General features: G+C 44.4%; 1 protein-coding gene across 6 annotated transcripts in view; it reads right to left on the bottom strand.

The window, feature by feature from the left end:
* LOC146340041 (uncharacterized) overlaps positions 1 to 22,711 on the bottom strand; it is a 160,169-nt gene that overhangs the window by 120,798 nt on the left and 16,660 nt on the right. For all 6 annotated transcript variants that reach the window (XR_014784451.1, XR_014784452.1, XM_084810873.1 and 3 more), the window contains exon 2: positions 12,483 to 12,630. The gene's annotated coding sequence lies outside the window, so the exon portion shown is untranslated. The remainder of the gene's footprint in view (positions 1 to 12,482; positions 12,631 to 22,711) is intronic.

The raw sequence follows: 22,711 nt of genomic DNA, 5'->3' as shown, positions 1-22,711 counted from the left end.
AAGCAAGACAATACATTCAAAGCATAAAGCATATGTCCCTTCAGTCACTTGGAACTCCATACTCTTATCAGAGATCAGCAAATCAGATAAGAGCAGTGAAGAAATGCTCTATAACAGCCTGACCCATAACACCGGTGAGGAGGGTCCCAGGGAATCATATACTATGTCCTCGATCCCTCCCATTCTGGACATGGTCCCATGACTTCATATATTCTTGTAGACTGGAACACCACCAGCCTCAACAATTAGCAGGCAGCCAGCCCAACACAGATAGCTCCCATCTCCACTCTTGGCTCGCCTTGACATCTTGCCAAAGGTCTTATCTACAAGTCCTTAGCTGTCAACAGCCTGGGAACCGAGAGTGTAAAGCACAGCTAAACAGGCCCAAACGGCCCTCTAGACATGGGCAAGAGAACTGATGCACCACTAACTCCTCGAAATACAATGGTCTTCCACATTTCCACTACAGTGGCCAGCCAGTCTAGGAGAGAGCATGGAGTAAAGTACCATCGTGTTTCCATCCTCCTACTGATTCCCTCCTCCCACTTGCTTTAGCATTCCACATGCTTATAGGTGGCTGAGATTAAAAGATCTACAAGGGTAAGCAACCTGGTACCCTCCAGATGTTTTGGACTACAACTGCCATCAGCCCCAGCCAGCATGGCCAATGGACAGGGGGTCATGGGAGTTGGAGACTGCCAGCCCTGATCTAGACTTATGTACTAGTACCTTTTCTGGTTGAGTCAGGGAGGGAGATAGTGGGAAACATGCGGGCAACGTAGCCTGTATGGGGTTTTCTACATGAGGCATTTATCGTGCACTCATAATTCCCTACTCATGGTTGTTTACAGGTTGTTAGATGCTATCTCCAGTTTAACTTCTGCGTCTAACCAGCACTTCAGTGAGTTTTTTTAGACCAGGGAAAATGCGGCATTTCATTGTGAAAACAAAAGAAAGTACAGCTTCCACTTGTGTATTTGCACTATTTCGCTATACCACATTGCCACCTCTAGAGGTTATGTAGTGGAAAAGTAGGAAAGGACATGCTTCTCATGTAACGCTCGGATCTCAATTCTGCAACAAAACTGAAAGTAGATACAGCTGATCAACAGCTTTGTGTATTAAAGCTCTACAGCTGGGATAATTTCCTCTCTCTCCACAGCTTATTATTATGAGGTTGGCTGAGGTAAAACAGTTCATCTGAGCCACAGCAAGGGCACAGGTGAGGAAAAGGCCAACTGGGAATCATCCCTACAATTCTATGATTTAATATCAACACAAATCCGACACAAATCAGGTGACCTATCAATGGCTCCCGATGGATTGAATTAAGGGAATATCTAAAGCTGCTACACTGCCAGAAAGAGATAATTCTACAAATGTGGCTTCTTGGCAGGGAGTCTGCATCACTAATATGCCAGAGAAAAAGCATTAATACTCTTTATTATTTCCATGTCTGTTAATTGCAGCTGTGTTGCTTTTAATACCTACTAGTTTGATGCGAACCATAGGAGAGAAAAAACCGTTTAAGTGATGTGAAATGACATTTCTATCTGACAAGACTTCAAAATACACTTACAGAATCCTATACATGCCTACACAGAAGTAAGTCCCACTGAGTTTAATAGGACTTACTCCTAGGAAAGTTTGCATAGAATTGTAGGCTTAAAGCAATACTACTTTTGACTAATGAAATACTACTTTTACCTGGAATTTGACCCATTGATGCTTTATCTATTTCCCTCACAAAGCCCACATTTAGTGTTTATATCAGAAGAGGATCCCCCCTTGTAATCCATAATAAATTATTTTCTTGTAAACCCCCCTCCCTTGCCAGATGCACTGTAATCTCCTTTTAGCTCTATTGGATCTAATCCCGCTGGAACTTCTGCATCAGATTCCATGGCACAGCTGCTACAAAAGAAAATTCCCTTCCTTTCTGCCTACCAGAATGAGGACTACTATGTTCAAATGTATAGAGAAGCCTTTTGGCATGCATTGTTGAAAAGGACAACTACAAAGAACTCGGCCACTTATTTTTTTTTTAAGTGGACATATGTTCTTGCTGGCAGCTGGGATCTCTGTGAAATAGGTTTCAGTTAGTGCTGAAAACTGTGGGTTCAAAGGAGTTGTTGGGGCTGAGGCCCCACCTTCTGCCTTGCCTTTTGGGGAGGCTACGTGCTACACCTCCCATGGCAGCCATTTTGTGGTGGTGTTCAGGACAGTTTCTCAAATTGTCAAATGTCCCCACAGCACCCAAAGTTTGCCTACTCCTGGGATAGACTGACACTGTAATGTGAGGTAGGAGACCGCTTGCTTTACAACAACAGAAAAGAAAATCTGAAACCAGGAAAATGTAGCAGATTGAATGCTTGGGCTCCCCTTTTGGTCAATGCCAGAAGCTTGCTGTCATTCATAAACTGTCCTAGCCAAATACTTTATTGCTACCACAGCAGAAAATTCCCCAAGATTAAATGACTCTCCGATGCACAATGCCTGTGCCTATTATGTATTGTTCAGTATTGAAGCAAACAGTGAATTGTTTTAGCAACAGGAAAATTGCTGGTATAAATGCTTCTTACAGCCTGATGTATAATACAATATGTTTTAATTATTTCTAACTCCCATTGAATTCAATGGGGCTTTCTCTCAGATAACTGTGTATAGCAGGGGTCCCCAACACAGTGCCTGTGGGCACCTCCATAGCTGCTCATGAAGGAATCCCCAACATGGTGCCCATGGGCACCCAATCCCCTCGCCCCGTTTTTTTAATATACATACACAATTTGTATGAAATGCATACAAATATCTAGCAATTATACAAAGGCTTCAAGAAAAGTGGACCAAATATCCATGCAAGTATCCACTTGAAGGTGGTGTCTATATTCTTCTACCCATTAAAATATTTAAAGGGTTGTAAGGTCCTCCATGTATTATATTATAGGGCGTGAGTGTTTATCCTTCCAGTGTTGTAATATCAGTCTTTTAGCTGTCAAAAGGGCACAGAAAATCCATTTATGCTATTTGTTGATTTCCATGAAACAGGCAAATAATTTAAAAGAATGTGTACCTCAGTAAATATTAAAGACTGTGTGATAACGCCCCCCTCCCCCCAAGAAGCAACTACTAGACGCTGCCAAAACATAGGTTTAAAAGAAGCATTTGCTGTATTGCGCCACCAGCAATTAGCCATATTAGACAATCCATTAAAGAGATGTTGTGGTGTCCAATAGACATGAAACAAAAGTTTTTGCTGAATAAGATGCAGCCTAAGATCCATAGACACAACAGGCAGACGCCAAAGAGGCAATCCACTGATTAGGCATTTTGTAGTGGTGCCCAAAGCAGTTTCTCAAATTCCCAAATGTGCCCACTGGTCCAAAAAGGTTGGGAACCCCTGCCTTGCCATGATCAGGGAATCTCCCCCCCCCCCCATTATAGTCAAGGCCACTTGATAAAGGAGAGTGTTGTGCAGTCTGTTTTCTAGGACTCTCAGCCAATGGCACTGGCTTGTTTGCTGTACCTTGGCAACGGAGTTTGGCTTCCAGACTCTGGAGGGAAGAGCCAAGCTAAGCAGAAACTAATGTGTGTGTGTGGGGGAGAGTTTGAGCAAAGAGGCCAAGCTCTGAACAGACCCATAGATGCAACAGGTAGATGCCAAAGTGGTGATCCACTAATTAGGCATTTTGTGGTGGTGCCCATGACATGGCCTCAAATTCCCAAATGTGGCCACAGGTCCAAAAAAGGTTGGGAAGGTGTATAGCAACCTTCTCCAACCTGGCGTCCTCCAGATGTTTTGGACTTCAATTCTCATCAGCCCTAGACACAGCATGGCCAATGGTAAAAAATGCTGGGAATCTTAGTCCAAAATAACTGGAGGGTACCAGTTTGGAAAAAGGTGGTATGTAGAATTACACTCTTAGTCATAATATGTGACAACAAGCTATTGAGCAGTTCTGCTGCACCAGGATTTATTTATTTAAGGTACAATGATATACATTCTGTCCTGGGAGTAAATCCCATTGAGCTCAGCAGAACTTACTTTTCAGTATTCATGCATAGGATTGAGCTGCTAAGATGTGTATACGCCAGCTTTCCATTACATTTATGTCTGAGATGGCGTACATAATTTGTTTTTAAAAACCCATACAAAAATAAAGCTATACTACAAAACAAACATTAAAAGCCAATACAGTTCAAAAACTGTGGTAGCATTTTAAAAAATAAAATGTAAGGTGCTTCAAGATTAAACGTTTACAGCATAAGTATTCTGTCTCATTCACAGACGTTTGCTCAGACCAGGTTCCTGTATAACGGCGGCAACTTGTGGGTTAATTAACCCATATTTGCCACAGCATGTGCAAAGTGCATAGGTATTATAACAGGGTGGTAGATTGTTAGTTGTTTATACATTTATTATTGTTGTATTTTACTGCCAGGATGAGGGAGAAGTGCTTGTAAGATTTTCTGCCTCAGGTGCCAAAATAATTTAACTTGAGGGGGTGGGGGAGGTCATTTGCTGCTCTGCCTCAGGCAGCAAAATATTTTAGTCTAACTTTATTTGCTCTCTGATATTAAGGGTATTGTGCTCAAATTAAGCCATCAGCTTAATTCATGGCTCTTCCCGCTGTGGGACCTTATGTGGTTCTAAGCTGATACATTATTAGCTCTACAATTATACAGATCCGCACTACAATGCAGCTACAAATACCACTAGATGGCAGTACAAGCACCATCTAAGTGTCATTTTTCCTGAACATGATTCAATTAAACACCTCAGGAGCTTCTCTGTCAAGATTTCATGAAGATGTATATGGCTACTTGGTCAAAAGTAATGCGGTTTTAAACTCTAATTCATCACGTTAGGTCACAGCCATTTTCCAGAGGAATACAGGCTTCTAATTTACTCAAACTTCAGAGAGATGAAGCATGGCGTTTAAGTATGAGGCGGTATCTTTGCATGTGTTGAAAAATAGGCGGTGGTCTTCAGGAGCTTCTGATGAATAGCCACGGCTAGCAGTTTACACACCACTATTCCTATACAGGAATTATGGGACACAGTATTCTGTTTTTCTGACTTAACAACATAAGGGTATTCCCAATTGGTACCTCATGAACTCTTCTTCATGGATCACTGCCTTGTTGTGGCGAAGGGGCTTGCGTAACTCAGTGAAGCCATAAGCTATGCCGTGCAGGGCCACCCAAGACGGACAGGTCATGGCAGAGAGTTCTGACAAAATGTGGTCCACTGCAGAAGGAAATGGCAACCCACTCCAGTATTCCTGCCAAGAAAACCCCATGGAACATATCACAAGGCTAAAAGATATGACGCCGGAAGATAAGCCCCTCAGGTCGGAAGGTGTCCAATATATTACTGGGGAAGAGCAGAGGGAATTTCCAAGTAGCGCCAGAAAGAGTGAAGCGGCTGGGCCAAAGCCGAAAGGACACTCAGCTGTGGATGTGTCTGGTGATGAAAGGAAGTCCGATGCTGTAAAGAACAATATTGTTTAGGAACCTGGAATGTAAGATCAATGAATCAAGGTAAGTTGGAGGTGGTCAAACATGAGATAGCAAGATTGAACATCGACATCTTGGGAATCAACGAACTAAAATGGACAAGCATGGGCAAATTTAATTCAGGTGACCATTATATCTACTACTGTGGGCAAGAATCCCTTAGAAGAAATGGAGTAGCACTCATAATCAATAAAAGGGTGGGAAAAACAGTACTGGGGTACAATCTCAAAAAAGACAGAATGATCTCAGTACGAATCCAAGGCAAACCATTCAACACCAAGGAGGTCAAATCAGTCAGTCCTAAAGGAAATCAACCCTGAGTGCTCATTGGAAGGACAGATACTGAAGCTCAAATATTTTGGCCACCTAATGCAAAGAGAAAACTCCCTAGAAAAGACCCTGATGCTGGGAAAGATTGAAGGCAAAAGGAGAAGGGGACGGCAGAGGGTGAGATGGCTAGATAGCATCACTGATGCAATGAATATGGACTTGAGCACACTCTGGGAAACAGCGGAGGACAGGAAGGCCTTGCATGCTACGGTCCATGGGGTCACGAAGAGTTGGACACGACTTAATGACTGAACAACAACAACAAAGTGAAAGGTGGGAGGGGCTTGTGTTTGCGTGTGTGTGTTTGTGTGTGTGTATGTGTGTGTGTAGGCTGAGTTTATATAAGGCAGGAGCAGACAGTTGGATAGATAAAAGCGGTCTTTATAGTGTACTCGTGATTGGTCACTCACGGAAGTTTGCAGGTCATTTACATTATTCTTCCCTCCCCATTGCCTTTTCCTTGTATGTCGTGTCTTTTTTAGATTGTAAGCTTTGTTTGTTAGATTGTGAGGTGGTCTCTGATGTGCGTGTACAGTCCCCTAACTTACTGGTGTTGGGGGACTTCAACGTACATTCGGAGGCCATCCTCACAGGAGCACCTCGGGACTTCATGGAGACCATGGCCTCCTGGGAGCTGCACCATATTCTAACTGGGCCCACCCATGTAGCCGTTGAAGTGTGTAGTTGAAGGCACACTTGGAAGAAACTGATTATCTAGACCCATTTCAGTCGGGCTTCAGGCCTGGGCATGGGATAGAAACGGCCTTGATCGCCTTGGTGGATGATATGAGGAGGGCTCTGGACAGGGGTGAATGCTCCTTCCTTGTTCTCCTCGACCTCTCAGCGGCTTTTGATACCGTTGACCACGGTATCCTCCTGGACCGCCTGGACGGGTTGGGCATTGGAGACACTGTATTGCGGTGGTTCCGGTCCTTCCTCTCCGGCAGGTACCAGAGGGTAGCACTGGGAGAGGAGGTTTCGGACCCGTGGCCACTTACTTGTGGGGTGCCACAGGGTTCCATCCTCTCCCCGATGCTATTTAACATCTATGTGAAGCCGCTGGGGGCTATCATCAGGAGGTCTGGGGTGCAGTGTCATCAATATGCGGATGACACGCAGCTCTACCTCTCATTCAAATCTTCACCAAGGTTGGCCGTAGAATCCCTGTCCAAATGTCTGAAGACGGTGAGTGGCTGGATGGGGAGGAATAAGCTGAAGCTGAACCCTGACAAGACCGAGGTACTTTTGGTGGGAGACAAGAGGAGGCTGGGGGATGTTGACCTGGTGTTGAATGGGGTACGGCTACCCTTGAAAGACCAGGTCCGCAGCCTGGGGGTCATTTTGGACTCCCAGCTGTCCATGGAGGCTCAGGTGTCAGCTGTGAGCTGGACAGTGCTGTATCAACTCCATCTGATACGGCGGCTGCGCCCCTTCCTTCCCGACCATCTGCTCCCATCGGTAGTACATGCCCTGGTCTCCTCTCGTTTAGACTACTGTAATGCGCTCTACGTGGGGTTACCCTTGAAGACGGTTCGGAAGCTGCAGCTGGTACAGAACGCGGCGGCTCGCCTGATTAAAGGCAGCCGCCGGCATGATCACATCACTCCAGTGCTGAAGGAGTTGCACTGGTTACCAGTTGTTTTCCGGGCCAAATTCAAGGTGTTGGTTTTGACCTTTAAAACCCTATATGGTTCCGGCCCAGCCTATCTTAAGGAGCGCCTCCAGCAACACCAGACAGGCCACTTAACAAGATCAGCCTCGGATGGCCTTCTCTCTGTCCCATCAGCCAGGACAGCTAGACTGGTGGGGACGAGGGAGAGGGCCTTTTCTGTGGTGGCCCCCACTCTGTGGAACTCCCCCCCTAGGGAACTCCGTCATGCCCCCTCTTTAATGAGCTTCCGTCGTGCATTAAAAACGTGGTTGTTCAGGCAGGCATTTGGGGTGGGTTAGGGTATTTAAAAAAAAATTTATGGTAGAATTTTATTGTTTTAATTTGTTTTATGGTGTGTTGTACATCGCCCAGAGTGGCTGGGTGACCAGCCAGATGGGCGATTAATAAATTTAATAATAAATAAATAAATAAATAAATAAGCTTGCGGGCAGGGACTGTCTCCTTTGTTCATTGATTGTAAGCCGGTCGGAGAGCGTTTTTTTTGGCTGAGGAGCAGGATAAAAATACAATCAATCAATCAATATATGGCACTCTCAACTTCCAGGGCACATCCAGCTGTTTTTGATCTTTATCCTGCAAAACAACAACAACCCTAAATGTAAATCCGCTTTAATGGCTGTGTGTAAATGTGGGGGTTCTGATATAACCATAGCCTGGGAAGAAGTCATTGTGCAGAGAATGAAAATCACAACTGTTCTTCCCCACTCCCCTCCTCCAGTATGTCTGCCTGGGCTGGGAGAAAAGTTTTCTTGGCTAGGAGAGGCTCAAAGCGAGTGTGGAGCTGGCCAGGGGAAGAAGAAAAAGACGGTGACCTCCATGTAAACAGCTGACAACAATGAAGCCCCCTCCCCCCGCTGCTTTGCAGAGAGAGAGAGACAGACTTGAATCTCTCGGGAGACCCACTGATTCACCGCTCACTCTCCGCCCCAAGGTGGAGAGTGAACTTGCCTGTGTTCAGAGGTACACAGAGAACTTGCCTGTGTACAGAGCTGATCTTTACCTCGCTTAGAATGTGGAAACAGAAGCCCTGATAAATTGCAAAATAAAAGTGTGGTGAACCCCAGAGATCAGGTCTGGAGATAGGGGAGACAAGGCCTTAGGGTTTGATGAAGCTACATCTAGATAGTGGAGTTGTGGGAAGAGGAGTTAGAAGGGGTAGAGTAGGCAGGGTAAGAACGAGAACTGAGTGATTAATTGTAAGATGTAACATCTCTTGTATTAAATAAACTTTAATTTGTTTTTAAATCATAAAATCCTATGTCTTGTTCATCTTTCAGTCTATATAAATAGTGTTCATATTTCTTGGGTACTTCTCTTGGCTGGGTAAAGGGAACCAATTAAGACATATCAGGTGCCCCTTTAACCCGGAGAGTTTAGGGGCTTAAGCTTGTGGGACAGTGAGGACAGCTGTCCCAAAGCGGAGGCAGACGGGCCTGAGGGAGGGCTACATTACAGAGGTCAACTAGATATAGAATAATTCCATTGTGCCAAAATAGTTTAGATTTAGAGGTTATCTTGGTCTGTCAAATTTACTGTGGTCACAGTCAAAGCTTTTATGATGTAGTGGGATAGCAATAAAATGAATGGCTAAACCAGGTAGATCTGCAGGCCTTTGTCCTGAGCACACAGCTGGAGCAAAGTAGCTCAATGAGAGATGTTAATCCAGCAAAGGTCTGGGAAAAGACTGAAGGCTTATATTAACTTGTGGCCCTCCAGATATTTCGGCCTTCAAAACATTTGGGCAACTTGTGGCCCTCCAGATATTTCGGCCTTCAAAACATTTGGGCAACTTGTGGCCCTCCAGATATTTCAGCCTTCAAAACCTTTGGTCCTAGCTAGTGTAGCCAATGGTAAAGGATGATGGGAGTTGTAGGCAAAACATCTGGAGGCGACAAGTTGCCCACTCCTGGCTTATATACCTGCCACCCCTATTCACCAGTTGCAGCTGGGTCTGCTTCTTCAGTGGCTACAACTGGGTCTTCCTCCTCATGAGTGGACCCTTCCTCATGAGTAAACCCTGGGAAAAAGTCTCTTCAGGTGGCCAGGCATGTATTCTGACAACTACTCTGCACATCCCACTTGATCCACAGCCATTCTGGTGAGCTGTGGGATGAGGGAGGAGAGTCAGGCACCTTGACAGGGCTCAGGAGGGGGTTTGAAGGGGTTCTTTGGGACCTCAGGCAAGGCATCCCTGCAACAGGACTGTGGCCCAGCATCTTCAATGGGAGTAGGGTTTGCTGAGGAATCCCAATCCTCCTCTGAAGAGGTCTTCCCTGGACTTGGGTCAGCCAGAAGCCTGATAGCCTTGAAACAAAATTTCTTCTTGCTCCGTTTGGGTTATTAAAAAAAAAATCAAGACAACAGCAAAAAGTCATGGTTTAAAAGGACCACATCAAAACTTGCCATCAATCTAGATAATAGACCATTGCTACCCAACCCAAGGCTCAGATTACAAACTTGGCTCGTGGCATCTAGTGGTCCATAATCCACAGGCAGCTTAGCAGGGCCGGCATCAAGGGTAGGCATGGTCAGGCACCAGCAGAGGGTCCACACCCTAACAGAAGACCAGTGACAAGAGCCCCCTGGACCTGCTCTTCCTCTTCACCATTGTAACCTGCTTGTTCACCTGTCTCTTGCTCTGGCCCTGAGAACGGAGGTGGTAGGGAGAAGTAGGAACGGTAAGTGCCATTGCCCGCTTGCTCTCTGGCTCTCTGGCTGTCAAGTAGTAGCAATGATGAGAAGCAATAGCAGCTGGTGACAAGCAAGAGGGTAGACTCACTGAGGGAGGGGGCCACTGAGGGTGTCTTGCCCAAGGCCCTTAAAAACCAGGAGCTGGCATGGCAGCCTAGGTTGACTTTTCTCTAGTACTGTGGAAGCAAACAAATACTCTGTGGCTTGAAGGGCCTCCCCAGTTGGATTGGACTGCTAAATCTCAAGATAGCCACTTAACCACTGCTTTCTGCTGAGAGGCACGTAAGCACGACTGGCAGGAATTCAAGCTTGTAGAGAAATAGCCATGTTACGAATACTGTCAAAAATGGTTATAGATAATCCAGGGTGTAAGTGCATAACACCCTGGATATTATTTCAAGAGAATAACGGAAGCCCATTGACAGAACTGTGTGAAGAGTCTAACAGCACTTGTTTCTGGTCCTTAAATGGCTCAGTTGACACAGCCGCCATTCATTTCGATAGGCCTCAGTCTCACAGAATGCTGTGGGAACTGGGCCTTTTCGTTCCTCCTATCTGGATCAAAGGCAGCTTTTCAAGAGCTCTTAATTGAGTTGGTTTCACACAGCTGAAACTAAACACAGTATTCCATTACAAGATGAAATAATAATAATGATGATGATGATGATGGCAGGTCACAGCACATTGCACCAGTACCTTTTAATGTTTGGAATCTAAATCCACCTTTTTAATGCTAATAAGGCATAAGGAAAAGTCACTTTTTAAAATACCTTTTAAAAATGTCATGAAGTTAAATTTGTTAAACATTTAAATGTGCTGCAAATTTGTTTTTGAAATGCATTAAAACGGATTTAAGAAGAGCCCTGATGGGGGTCCTTTTAATAGTTCAATACAACCAAAAGGCCTGGGTAAATAGCCTGGTCTTAACTTGGCACTGCAACAAAGCCAGAGTCAGTGCCAGCCTGACATGCCAAACAGATCTCTCAAGAAAATGAGCCAACGCACATATAATGCATATCATGTAATTAAACATGTATAAAACCTTCTAGGAAAAAAATACCAATTTTCTAGAGAGAGAAAATGTGACACAAAGCCTGAGAGATTATAACACCTACCCCACCCCACCCCCAATACCAGATGCTGGATACACACAACATGTTATAGATTCTCAGTTGACATTTGGCCAACTACCATTGGAAACAGAATACTAAGCCAGATGGAGACAAGTGAATTGCCTAAGGTGGGAGGGGGGGCACATCTGGCCCTCCTGGAGTCCCAGTCCAGCCCTCCAGGGCTCCCCAAGTAGCCACGCCCCTTCCCTTGGCCACACCCCTTTCCCCTAGCTGCTCACCATTTCATAGTTTCCGGTATCCTGTGTAGTTTCCCTCCTGCCCCCTATTTTAAAAGGTGAAATGCCTCTCCTAACGTTGAATTATTGGTAGTAAGAAGTGTAAGGTCAAATATGGTTGCACTTGTGGTCTCGTCCCTTTGGCCCCACCCCCTTTTGCCTTTGGCCCTGCCCACCACTGGAATGCAGCCCCCAAGAGCTTCTCTGAAATGGAATTTGGCCCTTGGGATGAAAGAGGTTCCCCACCCCTGGCCTATGCCATAAACTGAACACAAGGCAGTTGTGGGGCTGAGCCTCAGAACAGCAAAGTACTCTTGTTTTGATCTTACACTTGTTAATGGCACACACTTCTTCAGATAATTCACATCCCCACCCCACCCTCTTCCCTTTTACCAACAGCGTCCTCCCCATATTTATTTATTTACAATATTTGTATACTGTTCCATATCTAGAACAGATTTCGGAGCAATGAACACAAGAAATAAAACAGTAAAAGTATAAAAAAATTGAAACACCACATTAAAATTATACTTGTTTAAAAACACAATGCCAATAAAACCCGTAACTGGTCAATTAAGGAACGCTTCCTGGAACAGTGCTGTTTTCAGGAGGTGCAAGAAACAGCGCATTGTTGCTGCCTGCCTGACCTCCAGGGGCAGGGAGTTCCAAAGAAAGGGGGCCGCCATGCTGAAGGCTCTTCTCCTGGTGGACTCCAATTGGGCCATAGGTCCATGTGGAACCACCAGCAGCAAGCCCCCCCTCAATGACCTAGTAAGGGAGAAGGCGCTCTCTCAGGTATCCTGGTCCCAAGTTGTTTAGGGCTTTGTACACTAGTACTGAAACCTTAAGCCTGGCCCAGTAGTGAATAGGCAGCCATTATATCCTCTTTTGATGCTACCCACTAAGAAATAATTTTTTCCTTACTGTATCAACATGCACTGCAGGCCAGCTCTCTTTCTCCTCTTTTCTCACAGGGATTGCCCCAGCTGATGGCAGAGGGAGCTGCAGAGATGGGAGGCTCTTACAGGTGGGGACTATGCAGCTTCAGAAAGGGCAGCTGGAAAGTCCGATGCTGTAAAGAACAATATTGTTTAGGAACCTGGAATGTAAGATCAATTAATCAAGGTAAGCTGGAGGTGGTCAAACATGAGATGGCAAGATTGAACATCGACATCTTGGGAATCAGCGAACTAAAATGGACAGGCGTGGGTGAATTTAATTCAGGTGACCATCATATCTACTACTGTGGGCAAGAATCCCTTAGAAGAAATGGAGTAACACTCAGTCAATAAAGGGTGGGAAAAGCAGTACTGGGGTACAATCTCAAAAACAATAGAATGATCTCAGTACAAATCCAAGGCCAACCATTCAACATCACAGTCATTCAATTCTATGTCCCAACCACTGAGGCCAAAGAAGCTGAGGTTGATCGGTTCTATGAAGACCTACAACACCTTCTAGAACTAACACCAAAAAAAGATGTCCTCTTCATCATAGGGGATTGGAATGCTAAAGTAGGAAGTCAAGAAATCACCGGGATAACAGGCAAGCATGGCCTTGGTGTACAAAATGAAACAGGACAAAGGCTAATAGAGTTTTGCCAAGAGAACACACTGATCATAGCAAACACTCTTTTCCAACAGCACAAGAGGCGACTCTACACATAGACGTCACCAGATGGTCAGTATCAAAATCAGATTGATTATGTACTTTGCAGCCAAAGATGGAGAAGCTCCATACAGTCAGTAAAAACAAGACCTAGAGCTGACTGTGGCTCAGATCATGAGCGTCTTCTTGCAAAATTTCAGCTTAAATTGAAGAACGTGGGGAAAACCACTAAACCATTCAGGTATGACCTAAATCATATCCCTTATGAATATACAGTGGAGGTGAGGAATAGATTTAAGGGATTAGATCTGATAGACAGAGTGCACGAGGAATGATGGACGGAGGTCTGTAACATTGTTCAGGAGGCAGCAACTCAATCCATCCCAAAGAAAAAGAAATGCAAGAATGCAAAGTGGCTGTCTGATGAGGCTTTACAAGTAGCTGAGGAAAGAAGGGAAGTGAAAAGCAAGGGAGAAAGGGGAAGATATAGCCAACTGGATGCAGAGTTCCAGAGAATAGCAAGGAGAGACAAGAAGGCCTTCTTAAATGAACAATGCAAAGAAAACAAGGAAAACAATAGAATGGGAAAGACTAGAGATCTTTTCAAGAAAATTGGAGATCTCAAGGGAACGTTTTGTGCAAAGACGGGCATGATAAAGGACAAAGAAGGCAGGGACCTAACAGAAGCAGATGAGATTAAGAAGAGGTGGAAAGAATATACAGAAGAACTATACAGGAGAGATCTTAATGTCCCTGATAGCCATAATAGTGCGGTCACTGAACTTGAGCCGGACATCCACAAGAGTGAAGTCAAGTGGGCCTTAGGAAGCATTACTAACAACAAAGCTAGCAGAGATGACAGTATTCCAGCTGAGCTATTTAAAATCCTAAAAGATGATGCTGTTAAAGTGCTGCACTCAATATGCCAACAAATTTGGAACACTCAACAGTGGCCACAAGACTGGAAAAGGTCAGTTTACATTCCAATTCCAAAGAAGGGCAATGCCAAAGAGTGTTCGAACTACCGCACAATTGCGCTCATTTCACATGCCAGCAAGGTGATGCGCAAAATCCTACAAGCTAGGCTTCAGCAGTATGTGAACCGAGAACTATCGGAAGTACAAGCTGGGTTTCGAAGAGGCAGAGGAACTAGAGATCAAATCGCCAACATTTGCTAGATCATGGAGAAAGCAAGAGAATTCCAGAAAAACGTCTATTTCTGCTTCATTGACTACGCTAAAGCCTTGATTGTGTGGATCACAACAAACTGTGGCAAATTCTGAAAGAGATGGGAGTACCAGACCACCTTACCTGTCTCCTGAGAAACCTGTATGAGGGTCAAGAAGCAACAGTAAGAACCACACATGGAACAACCGAGTGGTTCAAAATTGGGAAAGGAGTATGACAAGGCTGTATATTGTCACCCTGCTTATTTAACTTATATGCAGAGTACATCATGAGAAACACCAGGTTGGATGAATCACAGGTCGGAATTAAGATTGCCGGGAGAATTATCAACAACCTCAGATACGCAGACGATACCACCCTAATGGCAGAAAGCGAAGAGGATCTCAAGAGCCTCTTGTTGAGGGTGAAAGTGGAGAGTGCAAAAGCTGGTTTGAAACTCAACATTAAAAAAACGAAGATCATGGCATCTGGCCCCATCACTGCCTGGCATATAGAAGGAGAAGAAATGGAAGCAGTGACAGATTTTATTTTCTTGGTCTCCAAGATCACTGCAGACAGTGACTGTAGCCATGAAATTAAAAGACGCTAGCTATGGAAAACCGAGTCAGCATAGTAAGAAGCAGAGACATCACCTTGCTGACAAAGGTTTGTATAATCAAAGCTATGGTTTTCCCAGTAGCAACGTATGGCTGTGAGAGCTGGACTATAAGGAAGGCTGAGCGCAGAAGAATTGATGCTTTCGAACTGTGGTGCTGGAGAAGACTCTTACGAGTCCCCTGGACTGCAAGGTCAAATCAGTCAATCCTAAAGGAAATCAACCCCGAGTGCTCATTGGAAGGACAGATACTGAAGCTGAAGCTCAAATATTTTGGCCACCTAATGTGAAGAGAAAACTCCCTGGAAAAGACCCTGATGCTGGGAAAGATCGAAGGCAAAAGGAGAAGGGGACGGCAGAGAATGAGATGGCTAGATAGCATCACCGATGCAATGAATATGAACTTGAGCACACTCCGGGAGAGAGTAGAGGACAGGAAGGGCTGGCATGCTACGGTCAATGGGGTCACGAAGAGTCAGACACGACTTAACGACTGAACAACAAGCCAGCCAGCCAGCCAGCCACTGGTGATCCAGGGTGCAATCCTATGCACATTTAGACAGAAAAAAATCCCACAGCTCCCTACAACTTCCAGCAAGCCATACTGGCTGGGGAATGCTGGGAGTTGTAGGATTTTCTTTCAGTCTAAACGAGCATAGGACTGCACCCTCATCCAGACTCCTCCACCATGTAGTTGGGAAGTGCAGGCACCCATTCAGTACTCTGAAGGCTCCCCACTGGGGCAACTGGGTGCAAACCCTGCAAACCACATTTTTACCCCAGTGCTGGAGCCATGTAGCCACTGGATGCAACATAAATAAAACATAGTTAAAATGGATCCCGTTGCTTTTTTTGTTGTTGTTTTTGTAGATGATTTTCTTTGTGGTCACCAGGTGGCGACGCAGGACGCGCTGCAAACACATCAGCAGCAATTATGCGGGCAGCGCTGGTTAAAGGAGCTTCCATCCCAGGCTGTTATTGTGCCATTGCCTTGCCTTGTTCGTCATGTGATTTCCAGTTTATAGCCCTCCCATGTTTCCCCATTGCTTCTTCCATCTTTTTTCTTACCAGAGAAAATCAGTTAAGAAGGGAAAGATGGAAAAGTTAGTTGCAAAATGTGTTTTGATTGTTGGAGCTAGGAGCCGTATGTCTGGAAGCACCTTCTGACAGAATGATAGCCCAAGAGTTTTATATTTTCCCCTGATTCTTGTGAGTTTTTATACTGTGTGCTTTGGCAATAATAACTAAACTTTCAAATTCAGTTAGTTCTCCTAAATCTAATAAAATAGGGGTGGGGTGGGGAAGACATATGAAAAAGACATTGGGAATTTGAAAATATTAATCCCACAGCATATTAACATTTTATATGAATGAGATGCTTGGTCCCTGCATTTTATTAAATAAATACAGACATTGCCTTTCATCAGCTCTAAGTAATGTTGCGGAATTAATCGTTAGGGCTGTGCGAAGGAATCTCATTATAAGGGTCATAAACTTAACTGGCCCTGAGGCTTTGATAGAAACAGCATTTCAAAAGCCCTTAGAAGGAATGTGGTAAAACCCTGATTACTCCCTGTGTAATATTTTTTTTCTAATTAAAATGATTAGATATACTGGCTTTTTTGTTACTTTATGAATAAAGTTTGTGTTCTTCCTCCTAGCCCTAAATGATTTTTGTAGGAGATCATCCTTCCCTGGTTTTATCTTTTGTGATTATTAATAGTCTGTTGGACTGTATAGTTTAGATTACATTCTGTCCTTGAGTAAATGGAGGCCCAGTTCACACAAGCACGTGGCTTAAAGAAGGTGCAAACTAGGCACTATTTGCCTAATTACCCACCAGGGTGTGGGTTGTCGTGTCATCTGAACCCGGGCGGCATGGCTTGTTTGAGGGGGAAATAACCCTCAAATAACCCATGGCCTATTGTTGGGGCAAACTGATGATCAGCATGCAGGTGAGTATGTGAAATAAATGCACTATGTTTGGGACCCCTCCTGTGTTCAAAGTAGGGTGGGATGGTACCTCACTTCAGTCAGACCTATAATAATTTCACTTCTTTTCAGGTGGACATAATTGAGTCTGGCTTAACCATCCCACTTCCTTTCTCCCCACTTTGTAAACATCCTATTTCTTTTTTTCCCTCCCACTTTGGGTACTGGAAAGCCATACTATAGTGCACAACACTGTAAATGCATGGTGGCAATTCATTAGACTGACACAAGATCACTTGAGAACCTGTGTGGGGTTGTGGTTAGAGTATCAGAATAGGACCAGAGAAACCAAATCTGATAATCACAGGTCACAAATTTGTGAAACAGCAATTAGTATTGACATATTGGCAGTGAAGGAGTATCCTAGAACCTGTATAAATATGGTCTGATTTGAGGTTGAGATACATTCTTTCACTTGCCTGTGATACTGCCAGCTGACAATAGAGAAGCCTTGGTAAGCAAAATGGACTCAGCAATGCTGTATTTTGTAACCACAAATAAATGCTTAAGAAATATAGCTTTACTTCCCCCCCCCCCCAATACTACACTACTTGCATTTTAGCTGGGAACTTATATATTTGTATCAATAAAAGAAAGAGTTGGATTCAAAGATCCTTATACTATAATTACTGTTAGTACAATACCTGGTTGCAACCCACTAAAGTACTGTAGGTGTACACTTTGTTTAGAAGTATTTAATCTGCAATTAGGTGGTAAACAGACAGCTAAATTCTCCAAAAGTAGAGATGTATGGACTTTGTAAAATCCGCTCCATCTGTATTTCATGGATGGTCAGGTGCCTTTTGTTCCGTTGTCCGCTCACAGGCAGATGCAATTTTTTTTCCATCATGCGGAAAAATACACAAATAATTCGGTAAGAGGTTTTGTAACAATTTACATAATTTACCTTAGTACGTAACATTTAGCATGTTGTCCCCCATTCCATTCAACTTTTCCTCAGCAGAAACCTTTGTATTTTCCTATGAATATATATATGTGTAAATTTTGGGAAAGTAAAAAAAAAAAAAAATCCAGAAGTCCACAGACTCCACGCAGCCTGAGGGGGTTGCTCTGCAGTGGATTCCGCAAGTTGGATTCTTAGAAATCCAAGCTCATTTTAGTCCGTTGCAAATTTCTCCAGCATCCCTATCCCAAAGTACTAATCTATAGACAGATAGCTTAAACAAGGTTACATCCGTAACAAATTATACTAGGAAAGACTCAGATATTGTAGCCTGTGGTTTACAAAAGTCTGAGAACCTCTGCTTTTAGATCCAGTTGTGTGGATGAGACTGAATTTTTTCTAACTACATGTGGACTATTATATACAAATGGTTTGTTATGTGCAGTTACGTCTATTGGATTCCATTTTAGACAGCCAACCACATGGCAGGGTCAGTTGGGCCTTATGCACTTCATCAACCGGCTTTGATTATCCCTCTATAATTTCCCCCCAGATAATTTCCTTCTGTCTTACTTCATGTAGTTGTCTTCTTTCCCATCCCTTGAATATGTGTATCTGCTGTTCAAAGAAAAGGATATGTTTCTCTGCATATATTATTACTCTTGGGTACCATGACATTGGCCTAAGTACATGCTAAGACAGACGGAATGCCTGCAACAAGCTATGTTGTAGCCTGAAGCCATTTCTTCTCACTTCAGTAATGCTAACCCTGATCAGAATCGTTCTTAGAACAAACAGCACCAAATGGTGTCAGTAGAATGTACTCTTTGGAAAAACAGCTCCATGTTATCTTTAATCTTCAGTATATATTACATCAGGGGTCCCCAGCCTTTTGGGCCTGTGCATACATTTGGCATTGAAAAAAATGCCCCGGGCACTGCCCCAAATAAGCTGCTGTAATGGGTTGGAGGACCAATCACAAAAATGTTGGAAGTACATCCCCCCTTACCCGTGTTCGTATGTGTGCATGTTCAGTCAGGACCAGAAATATTGGAACAAGGATAACTGTTTTGGCAGTTGGCCTCTGCACACCACCACATTGAAGTTGAAAGGAAACACACCCAGATGGGAGCGAAGTCAGGACTTTCAGCTGTATTTCAAGGGTTTGACAAAAGTGGGGCACTAACCATTCAGGAAGGACAGCCAGTGGCATACACCCCCCCCCCCGATCGTTGGGGGCTTGTAAGTAATGGAACAAACCAACATCATTTCAAACTTAAGGATCGCCTTTAATACCTGGATGAAAATCCTTTGCAGCCAATGACTGCCTGAAGTCTGGAACCCATGGACATGACCAAATGCTGAGTTTCCTCCCTCGAGATGCTTTGCCAGGCCTTTACTGCAGCTGCCTTCAGCTGCTGCCTGTTTGTGTGTCTTTCTGCCTTCAGTCTTGTCTTCAGGAAGTGAAAAGCATGCTCTATTGGGTTGAGATCACGTGACTGACTTGGCTATTGAAGAACATTCCACTTCTTTGCCTTGAGAAACTCTTGGGTAGCTTTTGCTGTATGTTTTGGGTCATTATCCATCTGCAATATGAAGCAGCGTCCTATCAATTTGGCAGCATTCAGCTGAATCTGAGCAGAAAGTATAGCCCTCAGAATTCATCCTGCTGCTTTTATCAGCAGTCAGGTCATCAATAAACACCAGTGACCCAGTTCCATTGGCAGCCATACATGCCCATGCCATAACACTGCCTCCACCATGTTTGACAGATTATGTGGTATGCTTTGGATCATGTTCCTTTCCTTCTCCATACTTTTCTCTTCCGATCATTCTGGTACAAGTTAATCTTGGTTTCATCAGTCCACAGAATCTTATTCCAGAACTGGGCAGGCTTTTTTAGGTGTTTGCTGGCAAAGGCTAATCTGGCCTTTCTGTTCTTGAGCGCTACCGGTGGTTTGCACCTTGTTGTGAAGCCTCTGTATTTACATTCATAAAGCCATCTCTTGACTGTAGATGTTGACAATGGCATGCCTACCTCCGCAAGAGCGTTCTTGCCCTGGCTAGATGTTGTGAAAGGGTTCCTCTTCACCATGAGCAGAATTCTGCAGTCATCCACTTTAGTTGTCTTCCATGGTCTGCCAGGCCTTTTGCTGTTGCTGAGCTTGCCAGTTAATTCCTTCTTTTTCAGGATGTTCCAAACTGTTGTATTGGCCACTCCCACTGTTTGTCTCTCTGATGGGTTTATTTTGTTTCCTCAGCCTAATTATGGCCTCCTTCAGTTCACACCTCTTTGGACCTCATGTTGGGAGTTCCAGTGAACCACTACCAAATGCAAATGTAACAGTCAGAACCACCTCCAGGCCTTTTATCTGCTTGATTGGTCATGGGGTACCCAGGAAACAGGCCACACCTGGCCATGCAGCTGCTTGTCAAGCATTCGTTCCATTACTTATGAGCCACCAACGATGGGTGTGTGTGTATGCCACTGGTTGTACTTCCTGAATGGTTAGTGCCCCACTTTTGTCAAACCCCTTGAATTACAGCTGAAAGTCCTGACTTCGCTCCCATCTGGGTGTGTTTCCTTTCAACTTCAATGTGGTGGTGTACAGAGGCCAACTGCCAAAACAGTTATCTTTGTTCTAATATTTCTGGCCCTGACTATATGCACACACACTCTGTGTGTGCTAATCACTCTGTCTGTCTGTCTTTCTCTCTTTTTCTTTCCCTCTCTGGTTCCTCTTCTCCCTCTCACTCTTTTGCTCTTTCTTTCTTTCTCTTTCTTTCTTTCTTTCTTTCTTTCTCTGGTCCTGCTCCCCCCTCACTCCCCCTCCCCCATTTTTCCATTCATTTGCATGGGGTGAAAAAAAGCCCCTCAGCTGAAATCCACTGGACTGGTGGTCCCCTGCCAAGGACCCTGTTGCCCCAATGGTCCTTGGGGTGGTGGTGGACCAGCAACCCCGCTCCAGCTATTTTTTGTCAGGGAGGCTTTTTCCACCGTATTGAAGCCCATGGATGAATCATTCCATTGGTTTTTAACTGGGATGGGAAAAGCCGCCCTGCTGAAAATCGGCTGCAGGGGTGGCGGCGGAGGTGGTGAAGGCCACCCCTGCCAAGGGCCCCATTGCCCTATGAGACTTTGATGGGGGTGGACATCAGCCCTCCAGCTGTTTTTGGCAAGGAGGACTCCCCCTACTCCTGTGCAAGTGAATGGAAGAATTGCTCCATTCACTTGCAAAGAGGGAAAATAGCCTGGAGGGTGCCTCAGTCCAGCCTTGTGGATGTCATGGGGCCCACAGGAGTCACGTTGAAGACCCCTATATTAAATGATACAAACAAGCTTTTTGTCATGTGGCTATATAAGTCACATTAGGCAAAAAGTGCAGAACAAAAGATCTGTCAATAACTAGATTTAAATCTGATGTATTTTTCCTGTTTGTATTTGAAAAATTAATGTAAATTCTTTTTTTGGAATGGGTCCATTTTTCCTTTTTGCATTGGCCTGTTATTCCTTTTTGCATGTGTCCAATATTCCTCATACGCAGAGGATTTCAACATTTGGGCCGTTTTTTTGTGACTACGGGCACAATCCTATGGAGATAGGCAGCCACCTATCCAATGCAGGGCAGGAGAAGCACGAAGGGGATCGTTCCTTCCACGCTTCTCCTGCCCTGCATTTTCGGCTAGACAGCCGACTGCGGCTGCCTAGCTGCGGGAGGGTGGAGTGGGGGAAGAAGCTTCTGGATAACACATGGGATGTGTTGTACCAGCATTTCCACCCTCCCTACCCCAGAACGCCCTGTTTTGGTGACTCCATGCTCCTCTTGTGAGCGTAGAGCATGGGCTGTTCCACACTGCCTGAGAGGCAGCGCGGAAGGGGGGGGAAGTTGGTTCTCCATGGGCTCTGAGGTAGATTCCCAGAAAACTAGATATCCTATGGCCATCTAGCTGCTGACTAGCAGCCATAGGATTGCTCCCTTATGGTTCTTGTTTGCAGTGAACTGCCTAGTTCTAATTGGGTTTACTTAGTCCCACTGATTTTAGATAGGACTGATGTTTGTGTAGAATGTGTGTGCATGTAATGTGTTTCCAATTGCATACCTGATGTTTCAATAGATGGGGGAATCTGTGGCCCTCCAAATTTATTGGATTCCAACTGCCATCTGCCCCAGCCAGCATGGCCAATGGTCAGAGATGATACGAGCTGTAATCTGGCAAATCTGGAGGGATGCAAGACCACTGCACCATTTCCAACATCTGCATCTACCCTGGTGATAGGCCCAGAGACATACCTAACATCTGGCTATGATTACACTTCTACAGCTTTGGGGTTTCTCAGGGGTGTTGTCCAAAATGCTCTTTGTTCTTAGACTAAAGGCAGTGAAAATGGGGATGCGTGTGTATGAAAACAGGGATTTTTCTCTGTTTTGTTTAAACCTGCTGTAATGTCTAGTCTGCATAATTACTACAAAAAAGAACTGATGTTTGGCAAGGAGATATTTACCACCTTAAAATGCTGTTTTATTTAGAGATAACATGGTTTGAAATTCGAATTTTACGTTACTGATGATTTCACAAAATTTGGAGCAAAGCCAAGCTTTCATTGGCTGCTTCCCAGATTCAAGATTGAATATTTTATTTACATCATGATTAGGTCCACACAAACAGAAGCAAGGTTAATTATTTTAATATCTCAATTTTCCTGTCTGTCTAGTTTTCTGTTAGCCCACTCGCAATGAGTTTCTTGAAAAGCCAAGCTCAGCTACCACCTCTCTATGTTTTATCACTGACATAGATTCTGTTTTTTTAAAAGAATGCTTATGCCTACAAAATGGTGATCAGAACTGACAATTTGTGGATTTAAAG

The sequence above is a fragment of the Heloderma suspectum genome, chromosome 7 (assembly GCF_057233095.1).
Source record: "Heloderma suspectum isolate Gila_16-S chromosome 7, 16-S_ref, whole genome shotgun sequence".
In the NCBI taxonomy this organism is placed as follows: domain Eukaryota; kingdom Metazoa; phylum Chordata; class Lepidosauria; order Squamata; family Helodermatidae; genus Heloderma; species Heloderma suspectum.
The sequence above is the reverse complement of the archived record's forward strand: the minus strand, read 5'-3'. Positions and strand labels throughout refer to the sequence as shown.